At 48.3% G+C, this 16,457-nt stretch overlaps 1 long non-coding RNA gene across 1 annotated transcript; it reads right to left on the reverse strand.

The window, feature by feature from the left end:
* Window positions 1-3,822: 3,822 nt before the first annotated feature.
* LOC116969467 lies at window positions 3,823-15,478 on the reverse strand. Its single transcript, XR_004410769.1, has 4 exons — window positions 15,468-15,478; window positions 9,843-9,848; window positions 7,950-7,955; window positions 3,823-3,925 (listed from the first exon to the last, which is right to left on the reverse strand). It is a non-coding gene; the product is annotated as an uncharacterized LOC116969467 (long non-coding RNA).
* Window positions 15,479-16,457: the final 979 nt, after the last annotated feature.

Consider the following 16,457-nt stretch of genomic DNA (forward strand, 5'->3'; position numbering starts at 1 on the left):
CCAACATCATGATTTTTCAGAAAAGACCCAGATGCCAGGAAGATAAATACAAATTTACCCTCAATGGTACTGTTATCGAACACACTATGAGCTATACTTACCTTGGTCTAACTGGTTCAGCATCAGGGAACTTCAATATGGCAGTGAATGCACTAAAAGGGAAAGCTGGAAGAGCTCTGTATGCAATAAAAAGAAGATTCTACAACATCCAAATCCCAATTAAAATCTGGTTTAAAATATTTGACAGTGTAATCCAGCCTATTGCGCTTTATGGTAGTGAAGTATGGGGTCCGCTCAGTCACCATAGTTATAGTAAATGGGAAAAACATACAACGGAGGCCCTGCATGGGGAATTTTGTCGGAACACCCTCCGTATCCAAAGGAAAACACCAACAAACGCATGCAGGGCGGAACTAGGCAGATACCCACTGATAATAAATATCCAGAAAAGAGCACTAAATTGTTGGAATCACCTTAAATCTAGCCCCCCCAGATACCCTCCAGTTCAAAGCCCTTCAAACACAAGAGGGGAACCCAGAAAAGAGTTCCCTGTGTCAGTTGGTACTGAGACTAACTACCCCTATTCTGTTAAACCCTATCCAGTTAAACCCTGACCGGCCCCAGATCAATACTGACCCCCAATAACCAGTTTGAGTGAACCAAATTATCAAACAATGTAAAGAAACGTACTTGGAACATTGGGATAAAGAAACCAAAAGCCAAAGCAGATTAGAATGTTACCGTTCCCTAAAAAGAGACTATAAATTGGCAGACTATCTCCCAACTGTTAGAGACATAAAGCAGAGACAGACCCTCACCAAATACAGGTTAAGTGACCACTATTTGGCAGTTGAAAAAGGAAGAGAAGAGATTCTGGCAACCAAGAGAAAACAGAATATGTGGCCACTGTTTGACAGATGAGGTTGAAACAGAGGTGCACTTCCTCCTAAAATGCAATAAATTTGACAAAACAAGGAAAGCATACTTTGACAAACTCAGTGTGGCAACCCCTGACTTTAAAGAACTAGATGATACATCAAAACTAAGAATAATCCTTGGCGAAGGAAATACGGCACATCTTGGTGCACAATACGTAACAGCCTGTCATAACCTGAGAGACGGTGAATGACCAACATGCACATATGTACACACACACTAATCGACATTAACTAACACTAAGAAATTAATATTGAATTGCTAAACTTGTTATTGTGTTGTACTGCTTACAGCTGCAAGAACGTGTAGCATCAATAAAGGGCTATCGGCCTATTGCAAGTTTATGTACAGGGACATATCTATCCATGCACTGTATACTTGTATTTATACTTATGCATTTTAAATATGTATGTCATGTTTTATACTTTGGCAATATAACAATGGTTTTTTTATCATGCCAATAAAGTTTTTAAATTGAAAATTGAATTGAATTGAGAAAGGGGGGAGAGAGAGACAGAGAGAGAGAGACAGAGAGAGAGAGAGGCAGGGAGAGAGACAGGGTGAGGGAGAGAGAGAAAGAGAGAAACAGAGAGTGATACAGATAGAGAGAGAGAGACAAAGTGAGACAGACAGAGAGACAGAGAGAGAGAAACAGCGAGGGACAGAGAGATAGAGAGCGGAAGAAAGAGACACGGAGAGAGAGAGGGAGAGATGGGGAGATAGAGGGAGTGACAGAGAGAGAGAGTGAGAGAGAGAGGGAGAGAGAGAGAGAGAGAGAGAGAGAGAGAGAGAGAGAGAGAGAGAGAGAGAGAGTCAGAGAGAGAGAGAGAGGAGATAGAGATAAGAGATAGATAAGTGGATAGGTATGGAGTTGAGGATAGTTTACCGAGAGAGCTACTGCTTTAGAAATGAGAGTGGTTGTGAGAGAGAATAGAGGATAGATAGACGACGATGAGAGATAGAGACAGAGAGTTATATTTGGCAATATAACAATGTTTTATCATGCCAATAAAGTTTTTAAATTGAAAAAATTGAATTGAGAAAGAGGGAGAGACAGAGACAGACAGAGAGACAGTGAGACAGAGATAGACAGAGATAGAGAGAGGGAGAGAGAGAGAGAGAGAGAGATCTGCTCTAGGGTGCGAGCGAGAGAGATGCTAGAAGAGACTCGAAGGCGTTATCTCTCTCTATCGAGCTAATCTCTATTCTCTTCGCACAGAAGATCGAGAAGCGAGAGAAGAGCGCTATCGAGCAGAGACGACAATCATAGGGTAGAGTCTAGTAAAAGACACGATACTCGAGAGAGGGACTATGGATGAGAATAGAGAGATAGAGAGATAGAGAACAGAGATGTGATGTATGTAGTAGAGAGATAGAAAAATAAAGAAAGAGATAGACAGATACAATGACAGAGAGAGACAGAGAAAGACAGAGAGGCGGAGAAAGAAGAGAGACAGAAAGAGAGAGAGATATATAGAGAGAGTGAGAGAGCCAGAGTGAGAGACAGAGAAGGAGACAGAGAGACAGAGAGAGGGGGAAAAGACAGAGACAGGGAGAGAGACAAGGAGAGAGGGAGAGACAGAGAGAGAGAGAGATAGTAAGACAGACAGAGAGTGCCAGAGAGAGAGACAGAGAGAGAGACATAGAAAGAGATACAGAGACGGAGAGAGACACATAGGGAGAGATAGAGAGAGGGGAAATAGATAGATAGAGACAGAGAATTAGAGAGAGAGACAGGTGCAGAGAGAGGGAGTGAGAGAGGGAGAGAGAGGGAGGGACAGAGAGAGAGACAGACAGAGAGAGCGACAGACAGAGAGAGACAGAGAGAGAGACATATAAAGAGATACAGAGACGGAGAGACACATAGGGAGAGATAGAGAGAGGGGAAATAGATAGAGAGAGACAGAGAGTTAGAGGGAGAGACAGGTGCAGAGAGAGGGAGTGAGAGAGGGAGAGAGAGGGAGGGACAGAGGGAGAGACAGACAGATAGAGCGACAGAGAAACAGAGAGACAGAGAGAGAGAGACGGAGAGAGACAGAGAGAGAGGGAGGGAGACAGAGAGAGAGAGCGAGACAGTGAGAGAGATAGATAGAGAGAGAGACAGAGGGAGAGACAGAGAGAGAGATACTGAGATAGAGAAAGAGACAGTTACGAAGAGAGAGATAAGAGAGGGACAGAGAGAGAGAAAGACAGAAACAGATAGAAAGAGAGAGACGGACAGAGAGAGAGAGAGACAGACAGAGAGAAAGTCCTGGAGTAACTTAGCATGTCAAGCAGCATCTGTGGAGAAGATAGACACAAAGTGCTGGAGTAACTCAGCGGGACAGGCATCATCTGTGGAAAGAATGAATGGGTGAGATTTTGGGTCGAGACCCTTCTTTGGTTTAGTTTAGAAATGCAGCGCGGAAACAGGTCTTTCAGCCCGCGATCACCCCGTACACCAGCACTATCCTACGCACATTGGGGACAATTTAACAATTTTGCGGAGGCCGATTAATCTACAACCCTGAACGTCTTTGAAATGTTGTAGGAAACCGGAGCACCCGGAGTAAAAACCCACGCAGGTCAAGGGTAGAATGTACAGACTCCACACAGACAGCACCCGTGGTCAGGATTCTACCCGGGTCTCTGGCGTTGAGGCAGCAACTGTACCGCTGCGCCACTGTGCCGCACAGAATTATATAACGGTCTCCTCCGCCATAAATGCACCCAATATGTGCTCGTAATGTCCTGTTTGCCAGCTTGTTGACCCTCTGTGTTCCCCTTCTGCAGGGATTAGGAGCCGTTGCTGTGGACGGAGAGAAGTGGTCGTGAGCAGCCATTGAGGGCGGCCAGGGTGCCGTGACCCCCCCCCCCCCCCCATCTGCTCGGTTTGTGGGCTGAGCTTCGATGGAGGACCACATGACGGGGCACAACAAGGAGAAGCGTTATGTGTGCGACGTGTGTGACAAGGCCTGGCGGTACCCGAGCCAGCTGGAAACCCACCCGCCTTGACCACCTGCAGGAGCGAGTCTACACCGGCCAGCGCCCATTCACCTGCTTTCTCTATGGCAAGGCCTTTGCCCGCTCCTCCAGCCTGCTGGCACACCGCCACGTGGATAGGCACTGTTTAGGTAAACACAAAATGCTGGAAGGAAAGATGCTCCCTGTCCCGCTGAGTTACTCCAGCATTTTGTGTCCTTTTTTGTAAACAGCATCTGCAGTTCCTTGTTTTTAAACCATTCTGGTTAACCATCTCTGCACCTTCCCCAAAGCCTCTACATCAGTCCTGTAATGGAGTGACCAGAACTGTATGCAATACTCCAAATGCTACCTGACCAATGTCCCTTAAAGCTGCACATATACATTCCTCTCTCCCCTCTCCCCACACTCTCCCCTGCACTCGTACACAAATTCTCTCCACTTCACACTCTCGTGCCCCCCTCCTCTCTCTCACACACTCCCTCTCTTTCTCCCTGTCTCTTTCACACACTCCCTCTCTCGCTCCCTCTTACACACCCCTCTCTCCCTCTCACATGCACACACACTCCCTCTCTCTATGGCTCTCTCACATACACTCCCTCTCTCTATCACACACAACACTCCCCACCTCTCTCTCTCACTCACACACACACACACACACAAACTCCCTCTCTCTCTTGCTCTCAAACACACACTCTCTCACACATGGCAAATTGATTAAAAGATTGCTTTGGTTTACCTTTAACAATTATGTTGCTGTCTGCTTTCTTTAAGAGACGAACTTTGGCAACTGTGCTCTTTGGAATTCTTCAGAATTAAGGTTGTACTATCAATAATGAAAGAAAAAGCCAACCATCTCCAGAAATGATAAGAAATTATTCTCGCCTCCATGCATATTTGTCGCCATAGGGCAGTCGGACACCTCCCCACTATTTCAAAGTTAGTTCCTGCACTTGGCAATATCGTTTGCTGTTTGGCAGCTGAAACGCGGCAACAGACAGCCGGCACCCGGGTGAATCTCCCCATGTGGGGGTCTGGGGGGGGGGGGGGGGGTGAATGACTCCATGTGGGGGTCCAGAGGGTGAATCACCCCATGTGGGGGTCCGGGGGGGGGGGGGGTGAATCTCCCCATGTGGGGGTCCGGGGGGGTGAATCTCCCCATGTGGGGGTCCGGGGGGTGAATCTCCCCATGTGGGGGTCCGGGGGGTGAATCTCCCCATGTGGGGGTCCAGAGGGTGAATCACCCCATGTGGGGGTCCAGAGGGTGAATCACCCCATGTGGGGGTCCGGGGAGTGGGGGGTGGGTGAATCACCCCGGTGTGTGGGTCGGGGGGGGGGGGTTGAATCACCCTAGTAGAGGGGTCGTGGTGCCGGGCCCGGTGCAGCCCGGTCAGTGACTCTGGGTGGGTGGAGGGACCAGACTATCCCCAACTCTGCTGCAGCCGACGGGGATGTTTCTTGGTTTATGACCCGATGTCCGCTACCCGGAGCCGCGGCAACGCTCCACCGGGCCCCGTGTGTGTGTGCGCTGCCGTCCCACAGCCCGTGACCGTGCGGTGGGAGCCAGCTTGGGGGAGTAAGGGATGGGAGGCCCTGTCCCACTTATGTTTCCGTTCAGGTTTCCTAAGTGGGACAGGGTAGGGATGGGACGTAGCCAGCTTGGAGGATTAACGAATGGGGGATACTCACCTAGGGGGATACCGGATAGGATGTAACCAGGTTGGGGGGTAAGGTATGGAGGTGGCCAGTCTGGGGGAAATGAGAGATGGGAGATCGCCAGCTTGGGGGAGTAAGGAATGGGAGGTAGGCAGCTTGGGGAGTAAGGGAATAGGAGGTAGGCAGCTTGGGGGAGTAGGGATAGGAGGTAGGCAGCTTGGGGAGTAAGGAATGGGAGGTAGGCAGCTTGGGGGAGTAAGGGAAATGGGAGGTAGCCAGCTTGGGGAGTAAGTTTGTTCTGCACATTGATCGGGAGGTGAAGAAATCTCCCGTTCACACGCAGCCGCCAGAGCAAACAGTGTACATACAGTTATGACAAACGTTATAAATGCAATATCCAGCGCAGAACAGTGCAAGATTGTGTTGCAGAAAGCCCGGGGTAGCACGGACGAGAGGGGCTGAAGGCCCCGACTCCGGGCAGAGCGACCACCGACGCTGTCCTTGTGGATTTTGCTTGCTTCCCCCTCCGTAGTGGACCGGATGCTGGTCGGGGCAGGGGAGGCGAGCTCAGCCTTCCAAGCCTCAATCCAAGCTTAGCCTTCCTCCCGCGCATCCTAGCCCCGACGGGCCGAGTGCCGCCGCATTCCACCACGGACAACAACTGAGGGGAAAAACTCAGATGAAACCTCTTCCAACCCCCTGAATCCCTCAGGGAATGCTCCTGTCCTGTCTTTGAAATCAAGCAATTGTGCACGATCAGTCAGCATTCTCCTTTTTTTATATATATACAAGACCAAGTTGGACACATTGTGTCCCTTCCCTCAACACGCAGTTGTGGCGTCACACACACACACGGACAGGGGGGTGAGAGACAAGGGGGGAGAGAGTGGGGGGGAGAGGGAGGAGAGAGGAGGGGGTAGAGAGGGAGAGAGGAGGGGGAGAGAGAGGAGGGAGCGAGAGGAGGGGGAGAGAGAGGAGGGAGGAGAGAGGAGGGGGAGAAAGGAGGGCGAGGAAGAGGGGAGCGACGGGGGGCAGCGGGCATCGGGGGCAGCGGGTATCAACCAAACGATTGGGAGTTGGGCGGGGGAGGGGGTGGAGTGACGTCACTCCCAGTGTGTGGAACACAGCGCAGGTCGCGCGCAGCTGATCCATTGTGACGTCATCAGCGAGACCATTTCGTTTATTTTCAAAGTTTTATCGGATTTGTGAACATTTTCACAAATAAATCGAGAAATAAAGCACGAACTTTTCAGATAATGCTGTGTTGGACTCCAGGAGGAAAATCTCCACCGGAATATGTAAAATACTTACCGTTAGCACATTGTTTTTTCGCGAAGATGTGATTGCACACAAACATCACACACACACAAATAAATACACATCCAAGATTAGAGTTTTATCATTGTAGAGATATAGAGGAAAGCTGATCAAGTTCAAGTTGGAATTTATTGTCACATGCACCAATTAAGGTACAGTAATATTTGAGTTACCATACAGCTAGACTGAGTAAAGTGCAACAAGACACACAGCCACATAAAATAAAATCTAACATAAACATTTACCACAGTGGAATCCACATTCCTCACTGTGATGGAAGGTAATAACGTTTAATCATCTTCCCCTTTTGTTCACCCGTGGTCGGAGCTGTTGAACCCACCGCTGTCCCCGCTTGCTGCCGACACACTACATAAAAGTCCCTTTAAAATTCCATGATCCAAAGACATCCTCATGAAGAAGGCCTACGCTTGGGCAGCTATCCAGCCAGAAGATGCGAAAGCATTGCGGGAGTTTGCGAAATTTCTTTGAAGTATTAAATAAATGACTACCCTCTTAGAAGTTGTTGTGGCTCGATGTAACATCTTAGCCACATGCAAGAAATGAATGTTGTTAGCAATATGAAAATGCTCACTCTAAAACTGCCCTATATAAATGTAGAGAAAAGATAAAGCTGGTCTGTTAGAGGAAAATGAGAATGCAGAGGCCATGTTTCCAGATCTGGGGAACTTCATAGAAAAGGAAGTACGGTTCATGTCAAATTTACGCTATGGGAGTATTCAAGTTCCTAAACCAATCGCAACTGTCAAAGGTTCTACCTTTACTAAAACAAAAGGAAGATCAGGACCTAAGGGAAGTAGTTTTGATTCCGCTGTAAATACCTGCAGAAATGAAACGCCAAAAGGAAGAAGTTACATCTACTTTTAAGTCAAGATGGTTCTGCTTGTCATCCAGCGAGAAGAAGACAGAGGAATGACGAAGAGATGGCCCACGAGGGAAGGGGGGCTGTCGATGACTGGTCAGCTCGGCCCTTGCATCCCATCCCAAGAATGGACACCACATTCTCGACAGGGCCAAGGAGAGCTTGTAATAGGAACACTTCTCCATCCGTTTCCCACCACGGATGGCTGACCGGCTGAGTTCTACCAGCACTTTGGAGGGGAATGGACGTTTGCGTGTCACCTCACTCTGGCAATGGAGGAGGCCCAGGACAGAAACATCAGTGTGGGAGTAGGAAGGGGAGTTAAAATGGATGGGAACCGGGAGATCCAGCTGGCCTTGGAGGACCGAGCGCAAGTGTAGGGTGAAATGCACGCCTAGTCCTGATACATTAGACATTAGACAAGAGACAATAGGTGCAGGAGTAGGCCATTCGGCCCTTCAAGCCAGCACCACCATTCAATGTGATCATGGCTGATCTTCCCCAATCAGTACCCCATTCCTGCCTTCTCCCCATATCCCCTGGCTCCGTTATCTTTAAGAGCCCTATCCAGCTCTCTCTTGAAAGTATCCAGAGAACTGGCCTCATCACCCTCTAAGGCAGAGAATTCCACAGACTCACAACTCTCCGAGTGAAATGTTTTTCATCTCCGTTCAAAATGACTTACCCCTTATTCTTAAACTGTCACCCCTGTTTCTGAACTCCCCGAACATTGGGAACATGTTTCCTGCGTCTAGCGTGTTCAAACCCTTAATAATCTTATATGTTTCAATAAGATGCCCTCTCATCCTTCTAAATTCCAGAGTATGCAAGCCGCTCCATTCTCTCAGCATATGACAGTTCTGCCATCCCTGGAATTAACCTACGCTGCACTCCCTCAATAGCAAGAATATCCTTCCTCAAATTTGGAGACTAAAACTGCACACAATACTCCAGGTGTGGTCTCACCAGGGCCCTGTACAACTGCAGAAGGACCTCTTTGCTCCAATACTCAACTCCTCTTGTTATGAACGCCATTCGCCATTCGCTTTCTTCACTGCCTGCTGTACCTGCATGCTTACTTTAATTGGCTGATGAACAAGGACCCCCAGATCCCATTGTACTTCCCCTTTTCCCAACTTGACACCATTTAGATAATAATCTGCCTTCCTGTTTCCTCTACCAAAGTGGATGACCTCACATTTATCCACATTAAACTGCATCTGCCATGCATCTTCCACTCGCCCAACATGTCCAAGTCACCCTGCATTCCCATAGCATCCTCATCACAGTTCACACTGCCATCCAGCTTTGTGTCATCTGCAAATTTTCTATTGTTACTTTGAATCCCTTCATCCAAATCATTGATGTATATTGTAAATAGCTGCGGTCCCAGCACCGAGCTTTGCGGTACCCACTAGTCACTGCCTGCCATTCTGAAAGGGATCCGTTAATACCTACTCTTTGTTTCCTGTCAGCCCAAACAATTTTCTATCCATTTCAACACTCTACCTCCAATACCTTGTGCCCTAAATTTGCCCACTAATCTCCTATGTGGGACCTATCAAATGCTTTCTGAAAGTCCTGGTGCACTACATCCACTTGTTCTCCCTTGTACATTTTCCTAGTTAAATCCAAAAAAATTCCAGAAGATTAGTCAAGCATGATTTCCCCTTTGTAAATAAGTGACGCCAGCACTTCCCCACCACCGATGTCAGGCTAACGCAGGGGTGGGGAACCTGCGGCCTTAAGGCCACATGCGGCCTTCTCGGCCATTAAGTGCTGCCTTTTGAATGAATCTAAATTTTGTAGAACAAATCCTTTTATTTTTATTAATATGTTTTTTATTCGTCTTTTAATATTTTATTTTAATCTTTAAATGAATGTATTTAAAATACCAAAGAGTAAAAGAAGATTCAACAAAATTAGCATTTTTTAGCATTCAAATCAGCATTTAAACCTCACCTAGTTGTTGTCCCCAAGGCTGCTATAGAACTACAGATGGAATTGATGGAGCTCTCTGAAGATGACATTTTAAAGTCCTTATTTGACGCTGAAAGATCCGATTGAAATGTGGAAAAATGCAATAGATTACACACGTCTTCGGCAACATGCACGAAAACTGCTTTCTTGCTTTTCAACCACTTATTGCTGCGAATCTATGTTCTTCTATCTAACCCAAATCAAGACGCCCTTAAGGTCACCAATGACGGATACCCATCTAGAAGATCAGCTGAAACTGCGTACCTCCATGTTACAACCAAATATTCAAATGTTTTCCCACAAAAAGCAGTCACAACAAAGGCATTGAAAGGTTAGATAACTTTAGAATCAACATTTTTTTATTTTTTTAATTGAAGTTAGTACATAGTAGTTAGATTTTTACAAAATGAAAGTACATTTTGGACTATATCTAATTGAAGTTTCATGGATGCGGCCTTATTAGATTACAGCTAACTCAATGCGGCATTCAAACATGAAAAGGTTCCCCACCCCTGGGCTAACGTCTATCATTCCGTTTTCTCTCTCCCGCCATTCTTAAAAAGTGGGATAACATTAGCTATCCTCCAATCCACAGGAACTGATCCTGAATCTATAGAACATTGGAAAATGATCACAAATGCGTCCAAGATTTCCAGAGCCACTTCCTTAAGTACCCTGGGATGCAGACCATCAGGCCCTGGGGATTTATCAACCTTCAGTCCCATCAGTCTACCCAACACCATTTTCTGCCTAATGTGGATTTCCTTCAGTTCCTCCATCACCCTAGGTCCTCTGGCCACTAGTACATCAGGAAGATTGTTTGTGTCCTCCTTAGTGAAGACAGATCCAAAGTACCTGTTCAGCTCATCTGCCATTCCTTTGTTCCCCATAATAAATTCGCCCTTTTCAGTCTTCAAGAGTCCAACTTAACTAATTTTTTCCTCTTCACATATGTAAAGAAGGAACAGCAGATGCTGGTTTAGAAAGAGAGACACAATCTCCTGGAGTAACTTGCACCTCTGGAGAACATGGAGAGGCAACATTCTAGGTCAGGAGCCTTCTTCAGACTGCTTGGCACGGGGGGTTGAGAAATTTGGAAAGGAAAGGTGGAAGTGGTCGCCTTAGATTCCCTTCCCTCTACAGATGCGGCCTGATCCACTGACTTCCTCCACCGCTTTAGAGGGAAAGCACAGACAATGTTTGAGTCAGGACCCTTCTTCACACTGAGTGGAGAAGGTGGGGGGAGGAAGCTGGAAAAGAGATGGAGCTGGACAAAGCCTGGCAAGTGATAGGTGGACACAAAATGCTGGAGTAATTTAGCGGGGCAGGCAGCACCTCTAGAGAGAAGGACTGGGTGACATTTCAGGTTAAGACCCTGCTTCAGAAGTGACAGGTGGACAGTGAGGGAGACACAAGAAACTGCAGATGCTGGAATCTTGCATTGAACACAATTTAGTTAGATGCACAGAATCTCTTGCCCAGAGAGGGGGAATCGAGGACCAGAGGACATGGGTTCAAGGTGAAGGGGAAAAGGTTTAATAGGAATATGAGAGGTAAATTTTTCACACAAAGGGTGATGGGTGTATGGAACAAGCTGTTAGAGGAGGTAGTTGAGGCTGGGATTATCCCAATGTTTAATAAACAGACAGGTACATGGATAGGACAAGTTTGGAGGGATATGGACCAAACGCAGGCAGTTGGGACTATTGTAGCTGGGACATGTTGTTCGGTGTGGGCAAGTTTGGCCAAAGGGCCTGTTTGCACACTGTATCACTCTGACTCTAACACAGAGTGCTGGAGTAACTCAGTGGGTCAGGCAGCATCTGTGGAGAACATGGATAGGTGATGTTTCACAGAGTGCTGGAGTAACTCAGCGGGTCAGGCAGCATCTGTGGAGAACATGGATAGGTGACGTTTCACAGAGTGCTGGAGTAACTCAGTGGATCAGGCAGCATCTCTCGAGAACATGGATAGGTGACGTTTCACAGAGTGCTGGAGTAACTCAGCAGGTCAGGCAGCATCTCTAGAGAACATGGATAGGTAACATTTCACAGAGTGCTGAAGTAACTCAGTGGGTCAGGCAGCATCTGTGGAGAACATGGATAGGTGACATTTCGGGTTGGGACCCTTCTTCACACTGACACTATGTTAACAGTTGAGGGGGTGATCGGCAGATGAGTGAAGTGACAGAGGCGAGAGAAAATAAGGAGATAAAAGGATGTGAGATAAGGAGACAGGAATGTATATGTGCAGCTTTAAGGGACATTGGTCAGGTAGCATTTTGAGTATTACTTACAGTTCTGGTCACTCCATTACAGGACTGATGTGGAGGCTTTGGGGAAGGTGCAGAGATGGTTAACCAGAATGGATTAAAAACAATGAACTGCAGATGCTGGTTTACCAAAAAGGACACAAAATGCTGGAGTAACTCAGCGGGACAGGCGGCATCTCTGGAGAGAAGGAATGGGTGACGTTTCGGGTCGAGACTGAAGGTCTCGACCAGAATGTTACCCATTCCTTCCAGTATTTTGTGTTTACCTAAACAGCGCCTATCCACGTGGCGGTGTGCCAGCAGGCTGAAGGAACGGGCAAAGGTCTTGCCACAGAGCGGGCAGGTGAAGGAGCGATGGCCGGTGTGGACTCGCTGGTGCTCCAGCAGGAGGTCAAGGCGGGTGAAGCCCTTACCACAGGACGGGCAGGGGAAGGGACGTTCACCGCTGTGGGTACGCCGGAGGCTGGACATGCGGGTGAAATCCTTGCCACATTCAGCGCACACAAAGGGTCTCTCTCCGGTGTGTATCCGATGGTGCTCTTGCATCCCCCGTGCTCTCTTGTCACAGTGGGAGCAGCTGCTCGCCGGCGTGGGTCCCCCAGTGCTGACGCAATCCCCGCGAGCTGTTAAACTCCTCACCACATTATGGGCAGTCGTAGGGCTGGCCACTGGTGTGCACGCGCTGGTGAGGCAGGGCGTGGGAGGCCATGGCAAAGTGCTCTGCACACACCAGGCTGGGGATGGGACAGTCGCCAGCGTTCACCTGCTGGTGGGACAGCAGCCTGGTGGAGTTGGTGAAACCCTTGCCGCACGTGGGAGCGCAGGTGTAGGGACGCTCACCAGTGTGGATGCACCGGTGCACAAGTAGGTTGATGGACTGGTGAAGCCCTTGCCCGCACTGGGCGCAGGTGTAGGTGTGCTCGCCCGTGTGGTTGCGCTGGTGATCCAGCAGGTTGTTGGACTGCGTGAAAGCCCCTTGCCACAGTCGCTCCAGGTATAGGGATGCTCCCTGGTGTGTAGGCGCCTGTGCCTCTTCAGGTGCGGGTATGACTTGAAGCCTTTGCCACAGTCTGAGCAGGTGAAGGGCCGCTCACTGCTGTGCACCAGCACCTGCAGCCCCCACGAATGGGTAAAGCTCTTGCCGCAGTCGGAGCTGTTGAAGGGGCGTTCACCCGTGTGCACCCGCCGGTAGATCTCCAGCTCGCTCGGGGTTTGTTAGCAAAGGTCGGTGGGGGCGCTGCAAGCCGCGCCCTGTAAGCAGCGTGTCCGTTTTTTTCAACTTGTTTTTTTTTTTTTAGTATGTTTAAAAGTATGTTTTTAATGTTTCTTTGTGTGTTTTGTATGGGGGTTGGTGTGGGGGGTTGAGGGGGAAACTGTTTCGGTCGCGACTTTTTCCAGGTTGCCTCCCCCGTGGCCTAACAGCGAGGATCGGGCGGCCTTTCCCGGAGACACGCCCGGGGCTTCAGCGGCAGGCGCAGTGTGGACTCTCGTCGTATAGCGGGCGAGCCCTCGCTGGGGCTCACCGGAGGGGAGCGCTCCGTTTCGCTGGCTCGTGGCAGTCGGCAGCCTGAAGCTAAAGTTCCAGCTGTCGCGGCGTCTACAGCCCGGGATCCCTCGTGGGGGACCCGGGAGAAGAAGCTTCCACCGCCGGCCCGCGGCCAACTTCTACCGTGGACCCGGCGTGGTCTTACCATCATCCCTGGAGAGGAAGGTTCGACCGCCCACCCTGCGGTCTGCGGTGCTTCTGGCTGCGGCGCGGCGGGGATTTTAAATCTTCGACCGCCGTGCTGCGGCCTACACCATCGTAAAGCCGCGGTCTCTGGTGGGGAAGAGGCGACTATGGACTGGCTCTGGACTCTGGTCCCGACCACGCGGGGAAATGGAGGAGGACTGGCCAATTTTTGTGCCTTCCAACCACAGTGATGAATGCTGTGGTGGATGTTTTGTGTTCATTTTTTATTGTGTATTGTGTGTTCTTTCTCATTGTATTGCTGCTGACATATTCATTTCACTTGCACTTTATGTGCAATGTGACGAATAAACCCGTATTGTATTGCATTGCATTGTATTGTCTGCCAGGCCTTGCCACACACATTACACTCATAACGCTTCTCCTTATTGTGCCCCGTCATGTGGTCCTACATCAAAGCTCAGCTCCTCAAAGCTCAGCCTGCACACCGAGCAGAAGGGGGGGGGGGGGGCTCACCGGAACCCTGGCCGCCCTCAATGGCCACTCACTTCCCGTCTCTCCGTCTACAGCAACGGCTCCTAAACCCCTGCAGGAGGGGAACACAGAGGGTCAACAAGCTGGCAAACAGGACATTACTGACGTGTGAACATTACTGGTACCTGAAGGGGGTTAAGGGGGGGGGGGGGAGTGGCTGGATGGGGAGGGGAGCGGGGGGGGGGGGGAGTGGAGTGTGGGAGGAGGCGGGAGTGAATGTATGGGTGAGATAGGGGGGGGGGGGAAAGAATGGGAGAGGTGGTGAGGAGGCAAAGGGGGAAGGCGGATGAGGTGGGCGTGTAGTTGACAATAAAGTTGACTTCACTTGAGAGAGGGGAGATAGTGGGAGAGGAGGGGTGGGAGAGGGGGATTGAACTTACGTAGACCCGTGATTGTATGGAAATCGTTACTTGCACGGCAGTTTCCCAGCAGATCTGCGACTGCTTCACCTTCTCCATTAACACTCGAACCGTACGAATCTTGAAATCCACTACCGATATGGAGTGTGTAGCTTATCCTGAAAGAGAAAGAGAGAGTCATTCGTAACTGTCACCTCTATGTCCTGTTTGTTACTTATTGGGCGGAGCACAAGGCAAATTCCTTGTATAGTGATACTTGCCAATAAAACTTACTTACATACTACTTACCTTAGCTGGTTTCGGGTAATGCACCAGTGACCCTCAGCTGAGGTTTCGACAGAAGTTTTTTACAAACCCTGAAGCGATATTCTGTCTGACAGACAGCATAGTTTAACACCAGATTTGAAAAAAAATGCTGGTAATTTTGTGCAACCAGGCAACTTTGGTCATTGAATGTAGTATACCTTTATATCATTTTTAACCATATTTTGATGGTGAAAATAAATGCCTTTTTATGCCTTTGTTGTCAATAAATACCTTTTTTGTGCCTTTTTTGTAATTTTATTATGCCTTTTTGCCTGCCTATTTCAGTGTTTTTTAGTGCCTACACATCCTGGCTCTATTCGTCAGTCACTTAAAGTAAGCAGGCAGGTTCAGCAGGCAGTGAAGAAAGCGAATGGCATGTTGGCCTTCATAACAAGAGGAGTTGAGTATAGGAACAAAGAGGTCCCCCTGCAGTTGTACAGGGCACTGGTGATCCCACACCTGGAGTATTGTGTGCAGTTTTGGTCTCCAAACTTGAGGAAGGAAATTCTTGCCATTGAGAGAGTGCAGCGTAGGTTCACAAGGCTAATTCCCTGGATAGCGGGACTTTTATATGACGAGAGATTGGAGTGGCTGGGCTTGTAACTCTGGAATTTAGAAGGATGAGAGAACATATTATTGCAGCATATAAGATTATTAAGGGTTTGGACACGCTAGAGGCAGGGAATATGTTCCCAATGTTGGGGGAGGTCCAGAACCGAGGGCCACAGTTTAAGAATAAGGAGTAAGCTATTTAGAACAGAGACGAGGAAACACTTTTTCTCACAGAGAGTTGTGAGTCTGTGGAATTCTCTGCCTCAGAGGGCGGTGGAGGCCGGTTCTCAGGATACTTTCAAGAGAGTTAGACAGAGCTCGAAGGGCCGAATGGCCTACTCTTGCACCTATTGTCTATTGCCTCAGGTTTAAAGGACATTCTTTAAGGAAGGAGATGAGATGGAATTTCTTTAGTCAGAGGGTGGTGAATCTGTGGTGTTTATAAGAAGAAGTTTGCCACAGAAGGCTGTGGAGGCCAAGTTAGTGGATATTTTTTCGGCAGAGATTCTTGATTAATACAGGGGTCAGGGGTAATGGGGAGAAGGCAGGAGCATGACATACAAAAGTATATAAATACCATAGTTATTATAGAACAGAATATAGCATATTGTTGTAAAATATAGCCTTTGTTATGGAATAGAATAGAGCATAGAACAGTCAAGCACATGAACGGGCCCTTCGGCCCACAATGTCCGTGTTGAACAAAATGCAAATAACATCCAATTTCTTGATTTTTTTCAATGTTTTTTCTTATTTCAATTATTCTGTATTCGACTTCCGGTGGCGTCATAGAGTATTAAGGCGCGGCATTGAGCTTCTCTCCCGCAAAAATTGTTTAAAAAAAGCCGTTTTAAAGTCAGCACCGATTTAAAAAAAACTCACCGGAGTTGCTTGGTGTCGTGTAAAGGTGATATCATCAGAAGGTGACGGGAAAATCGGGGAGATTAATGGTAAAATCGGGAGTTTAAATGAGTAAAGAAAAAGGCTCAAGGGCACCAGAGAAAAACACTATCA

Source organism: Amblyraja radiata, unplaced genomic scaffold (assembly GCF_010909765.2).
Source record: "Amblyraja radiata isolate CabotCenter1 unplaced genomic scaffold, sAmbRad1.1.pri S53, whole genome shotgun sequence".
NCBI lineage: Eukaryota > Metazoa > Chordata > Chondrichthyes > Rajiformes > Rajidae > Amblyraja > Amblyraja radiata.